General features: G+C 52.6%; 2 non-coding genes across 2 annotated transcripts; both read left to right on the top strand.

The window, feature by feature from the left end:
- The first annotated feature begins 245 nt into the window (after positions 1-245).
- Positions 246-438, top strand: LOC147796145 (U2 spliceosomal RNA). The gene has a single exon (XR_015428348.1). It is a non-coding gene; the product is annotated as a U2 spliceosomal RNA (small nuclear RNA).
- Positions 439-5,733: 5,295 nt separating this feature from the next.
- Positions 5,734-5,926, top strand: LOC147796144 (U2 spliceosomal RNA). The gene has a single exon (XR_015428347.1). It is a non-coding gene; the product is annotated as a U2 spliceosomal RNA (small nuclear RNA).
- The last annotated feature ends 1,306 nt before the right edge of the window (positions 5,927-7,232 follow it).

Genomic DNA, 7,232 nt, shown 5'->3' with positions numbered 1-7,232 from the left:
TGGGATCACTTCCGGCGCGGTGTCGAGTGTAGACACAGTGCAATTGCAATTGTGAAGGGCGCCATCTTGTGGCTTGCATATAGTGCGGCGCAGGTACTTGCGCAGAGTCGACCGTGGGAACATGTCTCACTGAAAGATTGTTCATGATATTAACAGAAATTGCCAAAGTTCAAGGTCATGTCCTCATTTACTGTCACGATCGAGAGGTTATCTTGGGCTGCGTAATGTGGAAAATACTGATCTTTATCGCTTCTCGGCCTTTTGGCTAAGATCATGTGTAGTATCTGTTCTTTTCAGTGTGATATCTGAAACGCTGTTCATTGAACAGCCAGTTTATCAAACTGATTTTTGAACTTGGGCTGTGGAATAGGGGCTTGCCTCGTCCCGGCCACGGGTTGGCCCGGTATAGCAGTACATCCGGGATTCGGCCCACTCCCTTCGGGGGACATAAAAAAAGATAAAAACACGGACTGACTTAATTTTTGTTGAATTACTTTATCTCTCGGCTATTTCTTCCTCTCCGAAACATTTCGACAAAAAAAAGGCCATTTTACAAAAATGGACATTATATACCGTATGTTTCTGAGCAATAACGGCATGCAAGAATGCCAATAAAAAGTGGCAGGGAAAAGAGAGAGACAAAGACACGACACCCACTTCTTGTCTGGCGTCATCGCATTTTATTTTGACGGGTTTTCACATGACGATCTCCCCCCCCCCCCCTCCTCCAATTCTCCTTCTGTCCGTCCCCCCCCCCCGTGGACCTTTGACCTCGCTCTCTTGACCCCGTTTACCGCCAGCCAGAGGGCGCTGTCGCCCCAACCGCACGCTCGCGCAGCTTCTACCGCGTCCGCGCAGGCGTTATACCTGCTCTGCCGGCTTGTCGTCCGCATCATTTGCACTAGCGATTGAACAGAGCAAGAACATCATGTCTGGACGAGGCAAGGGAGGCAAAGGACTGGGCAAGGGGGGTGCCAAACGCCACCGGAAGGTCCTCCGTGACAACATCCAGGGCATCACCAAGCCGGCCATTCGTCGCCTTGCCCGCCGGGGAGGAGTGAAGCGCATCTCCGGTCTCATTTACGAGGAAACGCGTGGAGTCCTGAAAGTCTTCCTGGAGAACGTCATCCGCGATGCGGTCACCTACTGCGAACACGCCAAGAGGAAGACTGTCACTGCCATGGACGTGGTGTACGCGCTCAAGAGGCAAGGGCGGACGCTGTACGGCTTTGGGGGCTAGACCGCCGAATTCCCATTTCAAAACCAACGGCTCTCTTCAGAGCCACGACAGTTTTCCAAAAGAGATTTATTCCCACGCATAGCTGCTGTATGATTACCCTGTTCGTAATTAATAGCTATAATTGCCATCCTTCCTTAAGCTCGATCAATGACCCCGATCGTTTTCCCGTGGATTCTTTTTGTATGTTTCCCTCTCCGTTCCTTGTCGTTGCGGTTCATTTCGTCCCTCTCCGCGTTTTCCGTTTAATACGGTACGTAGCCGTCTTGTCGTAATGTGTTCGTGATACCCAAGTGACTTCCACAGCCCTGCTGTTTCACTGATGCGCGTCCGTGTGTACTGTCGTTGAGCCTGACGGTGGAAAGCGTTGAGTACTGGATGGAACGCGTGACGGGCGGAAGGGTGTTGCCGCGATGTAGGCGGAGTTGTGCTCAGCGTGAAAGTGCCGTGTGTGGTTGGTTGGGCGGTGGTGGTGCTGGGGGTGGTTTTTTTCTTCTCTTGACACAGAGCTGTCGGTGCACTTTGCCCTCTTGTCGCGGTCCCCCCCCCCCCCAAATTAACCTCAGTGTACATGTGACCAGTCAAGCGCTGCGCCCGCCCTTGGAGTCATCCAATCGGAAAGCGGTCCATTGTCAGGCCTTCGGCCCGGGATGCCGTTGCCGGGCTTAAGAGACGCTGGGTTGCCGTGCCCTGCACTCACTTGTGTCAAGCTCCGAGCACCCGACGCACCTCATCATGGCTCGCACCAAGCAGACGGCAAGAAAGAGCACGGGCGGGAAAGCCCCCAGGAAGCAGTTGGCCACCAAGGCGGCCCGCAAGAGCGCTCCGGCTACTGGCGGCGTCAAGAAACCTCACCGGTACAGGCCGGGAACCGTTGCCCTCCGTGAGATCCGTCGCTACCAGAAGAGCACCGAACTGCTGATCCGAAAGCTCCCCTTCCAGAGACTTGTGCGAGAAATTGCACAGGATTTCAAGACCGAGCTGCGATTCCAAAGTTCTGCCGTCATGGCTTTGCAGGAGGCTAGCGAGGCTTACCTGGTGGGCCTGTTCGAGGACACCAACCTGTGCGCCATCCACGCAAAGAGGGTCACCATCATGCCCAAGGACATCCAGTTGGCCCGCCGAATTCGCGGTGAACGGGCCTGAGTGTTGGCGCGCCACGACCACCAAACCTAACGGCTCTTATCAGAGCCACCACTACTTCAAAAAGAGAATGATTCTGCTCGAGTTGTCTGCGGGGAAAGGTGCTGGGCGGGAGGAAATTAAACACAACCGAGTAACGGCCACAGTTGAGTCAATAATATAACAAATTGAAAGGGCTCTCCGATTGCGATTTCACACGGGGCGTGATTGGTCTGCTTTTCCTTCCCTCTCCTTTAAGTTTTGTGTAGTTATTCGTATTTGGGTATGAATGAGCGTACAGTATCAGACGACCCCTCCCCGACAGCTTCACCCCGGCCCTCGCTTTGAAAGCGACCTTCTTTCGCCTTTGTGGAGTCCGATCGACTTCCTGACTGGTACTCTTGTCAATTTAGTTAGCGACGCGAAAGGCTGCGTTGTGCTTTGGCAGACGAATTCCGCGTTAGCCGCTTGAGAGGATGGCGGAGAAAATAACCAAATATTCAAATAGAACAGATAACTCGGTTGCACGGAACGGTTATTGACCGAACGAACGACCGACCGCTTTCAGCGTTTCCCTTGCCGTAAGTTTCAGCTTGCCCTTGCAAGCCATGCGCGTCTTCACGCCTGGGTGGCCGGGGGGCGCTCTTTTCAACTGGCGGGAAGGTGGACAATGCGCCCGTGTTCAGAATCCACGCCGCCCGTGATAAAAGCCGGCGTAGCCGTGACGCTTTTTCATTCGATCCCTCGATCTCTCACACTTCAAGCGCTCCAGCATGGCTCCTAAAGTTAGCGGGAAAGGTCAGAAGAAGGCCGGAAACACCAAGACCCCGACTCGCACAGACAAGAAGAGGCACCGGCGTCGCAAGGAGAGCTACGGCATCTACATTTATAAAGTCATGAAACAGGTGCACCCCGACACGGGCATCTCCAGCAAGGCCATGAGCATCATGAACAGCTTTGTCAATGACGTCTTCGAGCGCATCGCAACCGAGGCCTCTCGCCTTGCACACTACAACAAGAAGTCGACCATCACCAGCCGCGAGGTGCAGACAGCAGTTCGCCTGCTCCTGCCGGGAGAGCTTGCCAAGCATGCAGTCAGCGAGGGCACCAAGGCCGTCACCAAGTACACGACTTCCAAGTAGCCCGCCGCTACCAACCAAACGGCTCTTTTCAGAGCCAAAACAACTCCACGAAAGAGATGCTTTGCTTTTCTGCGTTCTTGGTCTCCTTTTGTCTAATACAGGTGCCTCGTAATTAAAAAGGTATTTTTCCGAATATCGCGCACACTGCAAGCAAATAGATATTGCCTCTTGACGGTGCTTGTATGGGGGGGGGGGGTTGAGGTGAAAACTTTTCCTGATCTTTTTCGCACTCGCTCTGACCTTAATATTTGACGGTTGTTCAGATTGTCCAAGAGGGTGCCTCGTGTAAACGTCCAGACACCGTGAAACGGGCATTCCCCTTGCGAGGGACCTGTCGCAAAATATACAAACTGTATTTCTGACGGCTTCAGCCCCCCCCCCCCCCGGGGTGTGGTAACTCATGTGGACCCGGTTTTCTTTTCTCTCTGTTCTTTCTTTCTTTTGGCTTTGTTACATTTTGGTTCCCGTTCATGGACTTGATTTTGTGTTTATCCCGGCCTGTGGGCTCCGGCTCATCCAACCGTGCGATGGACCCGCTGCGTGACGTGATTGGCTAGTTGGTACGCTTCGGCCAATCCACTGGACTGCTATAACTTGTGTCGCGGGCCCCAGAGCAACCATTCCAGCGCAACTGCGACCCGGTGAACAGATCTGCACACTGATTTCTCTCAAGATGTCTGGACGAGGAAAGAGCGGCAAATCCAGAAGCAAGGCCAAGAGCAGGTCATCGCGGGCTGGCCTTCAGTTTCCCGTTGGCCGCGTTCACCGATTCCTGCGCAAGGGAAACTACGCCGAACGTGTTGGCGCCGGTGCCCCTGTCTACCTGGCTGCAGTGATGGAGTACCTTACCGCTGAGATCTTGGAGCTAGCCGGTAATGCTGCCCGCGACAACAAGAAGACAAGAATCAACCCACGTCACCTGCAACTTGCCATACGCAACGACGAGGAGCTCAACAAGCTGATGAGCGGGGTAACCATCGCGCAAGGAGGTGTGCTCCCCAATATTCAGTCGGTCCTCTTGCCCAAGAAGACCGCCAAAGTCTCCAACTGAAAGGACGGGCCCCTTGCCCCGCGAACCCAAAGGCTCTTTTCAGGGCCGCCACTATTTCAAAGAAGAGATAGGTCGATGGCTGTTTAATTGAAAGCCCCCTTTGTGCCATGCTACTTCGGATGTTGTGTTATTTTCTAGGTTTATCTTTCTAGTTACTTCTCGGAACTGTATTAATATTCGTTCTTGATCGCTTCCATCTTTTCGTTTCATTCCAATATTGAACGATACGCCGCAGTTCGGCCTTGCCGAAGTCCCACCTGCTTGTTCCTCCTTCAAACGTCGGCCCCGCCTTCGAACCGACCCCGCTGGACGAGGCCCGGTTGGTGTCTCTTTGCGACTCCAAATTGCAGCCTGCCTTTCTCTTTACTCCTGCCGTGCCGGCCGTTGCGGTGCTGTATAATGACATGTTTGTGTTTCGAACCTGAATCCAGGCAACGCGCGTCAAATATGCAACGCGTATAACTTACGCAACAGACGTGCATTCTTTTCATTGTTCTAAGGGCCGTTCATCTCATCAAATATTCAGCACGCAGTGTGTGCTTGCAAACTTTCCAAGTTTACAAATGATGTGTTGGTTCATCATTGTGTATTGACATGTTCAGCTTTTTATTATGCGCCGTCGGGTGCGCGCTTCTACGTAGCGCAAAAGGCAAGTGCGTGCCTCATGGATGATTTTCAATAATTTTGGAACTGCATCGTTTGGCTCTTACTGCCGACAGTAAACCATCCTTTCACACGTACATTCAACACGTGATCCCGTGAAGCACACCCTCACGGCCTTTCAAGTTTAAAACCCGATAGGTTCTTCTCACAAGTCCTGAATGTGAAATACGGGTATATCACGGGTTCTGCCGTTAAAAGTAAAGAGTGTAAGCAATGGCACACTGTCACTGTCACGAGGTCTTGGAAGCGTGCTATATCGCCACGCCCACAACGTGGGATCACTTCCGGCGCGGTGTCGAGTGTAGACACAGTGCAATTGCAATTGTGAAGGGCGCCATCTTGTGGCTTGCATATAGTGCGGCGCAGGTACTTGCGCAGAGTCGACCGTGGGAACATGTCTCACTGAAAGATTGTTCATGATATTAACAGAAATTGCCAAAGTTCAAGGTCATGTCCTCATTTACTGTCACGATCGAGAGGTTATCTTGGGCTGCGTAATGTGGAAAATACTGATCTTTATCGCTTCTCGGCCTTTTGGCTAAGATCATGTGTAGTATCTGTTCTTTTCAGTGTGATATCTGAAACGCTGTTCATTGAACAGCCAGTTTATCAAACTGATTTTTGAACTTGGGCTGTGGAATAGGGGCTTGCCTCGTCCCGGCCACGGGTTGGCCCGGTATAGCAGTACATCCGGGATTCGGCCCACTCCCTTCGGGGGACATAAAAAAAGATAAAAACACGGACTGACTTAATTTTTGTTGAATTACTTTATCTCTCGGCTATTTCTTCCTCTCCGAAACATTTCGACAAAAAAAAGGCCATTTTACAAAAATGGACATTATATACCGTATGTTTCTGAGCAATAACGGCATGCAAGAATGCCAATAAAAAGTGGCAGGGAAAAGAGAGAGACAAAGACACGACACCCACTTCTTGTCTGGCGTCATCGCATTTTATTTTGACGGGTTTTCACATGACGATCTCCCCCCCCCCCCCTCCTCCAATTCTCCTTCTGTCCGTCCCCCCCCCCCGTGGACCTTTGACCTCGCTCTCTTGACCCCGTTTACCGCCAGCCAGAGGGCGCTGTCGCCCCAACCGCACGCTCGCGCAGCTTCTACCGCGTCCGCGCAGGCGTTATACCTGCTCTGCCGGCTTGTCGTCCGCATCATTTGCACTAGCGATTGAACAGAGCAAGAACATCATGTCTGGACGAGGCAAGGGAGGCAAAGGACTGGGCAAGGGGGGTGCCAAACGCCACCGGAAGGTCCTCCGTGACAACATCCAGGGCATCACCAAGCCGGCCATTCGTCGCCTTGCCCGCCGGGGAGGAGTGAAGCGCATCTCCGGTCTCATTTACGAGGAAACGCGTGGAGTCCTGAAAGTCTTCCTGGAGAACGTCATCCGCGATGCGGTCACCTACTGCGAACACGCCAAGAGGAAGACTGTCACTGCCATGGACGTGGTGTACGCGCTCAAGAGGCAAGGGCGGACGCTGTACGGCTTTGGGGGCTAGACCGCCGAATTCCCATTTCAAAACCAACGGCTCTCTTCAGAGCCACGACAGTTTTCCAAAAGAGATTTATTCCCACGCATAGCTGCTGTATGATTACCCTGTTCGTAATTAATAGCTATAATTGCCATCCTTCCTTAAGCTCGATCAATGACCCCGATCGTTTTCCCGTGGATTCTTTTTGTATGTTTCCCTCTCCGTTCCTTGTCGTTGCGGTTCATTTCGTCCCTCTCCGCGTTTTCCGTTTAATACGGTACGTAGCCGTCTTGTCGTAATGTGTTCGTGATACCCAAGTGACTTCCACAGCCCTGCTGTTTCACTGATGCGCGTCCGTGTGTACTGTCGTTGAGCCTGACGGTGGAAAGCGTTGAGTACTGGATGGAACGCGTGACGGGCGGAAGGGTGTTGCCGCGATGTAGGCGGAGTTGTGCTCAGCGTGAAAGTGCCGTGTGTGGTTGGTTGGGCGGTGGTGGTGCTGGGGGTGGTTTTTTTCTTCTCTTGACACAG

This window comes from Acanthaster planci, linkage group LG18 (genome assembly GCF_054643075.1).
Source record: "Acanthaster planci isolate LZ-2023a linkage group LG18, COTS_SCS, whole genome shotgun sequence".
NCBI classification, from domain to species: domain Eukaryota; kingdom Metazoa; phylum Echinodermata; class Asteroidea; order Valvatida; family Acanthasteridae; genus Acanthaster; species Acanthaster planci.
The sequence above is the reverse complement of the archived record's forward strand: the minus strand, read 5'-3'. Positions and strand labels throughout refer to the sequence as shown.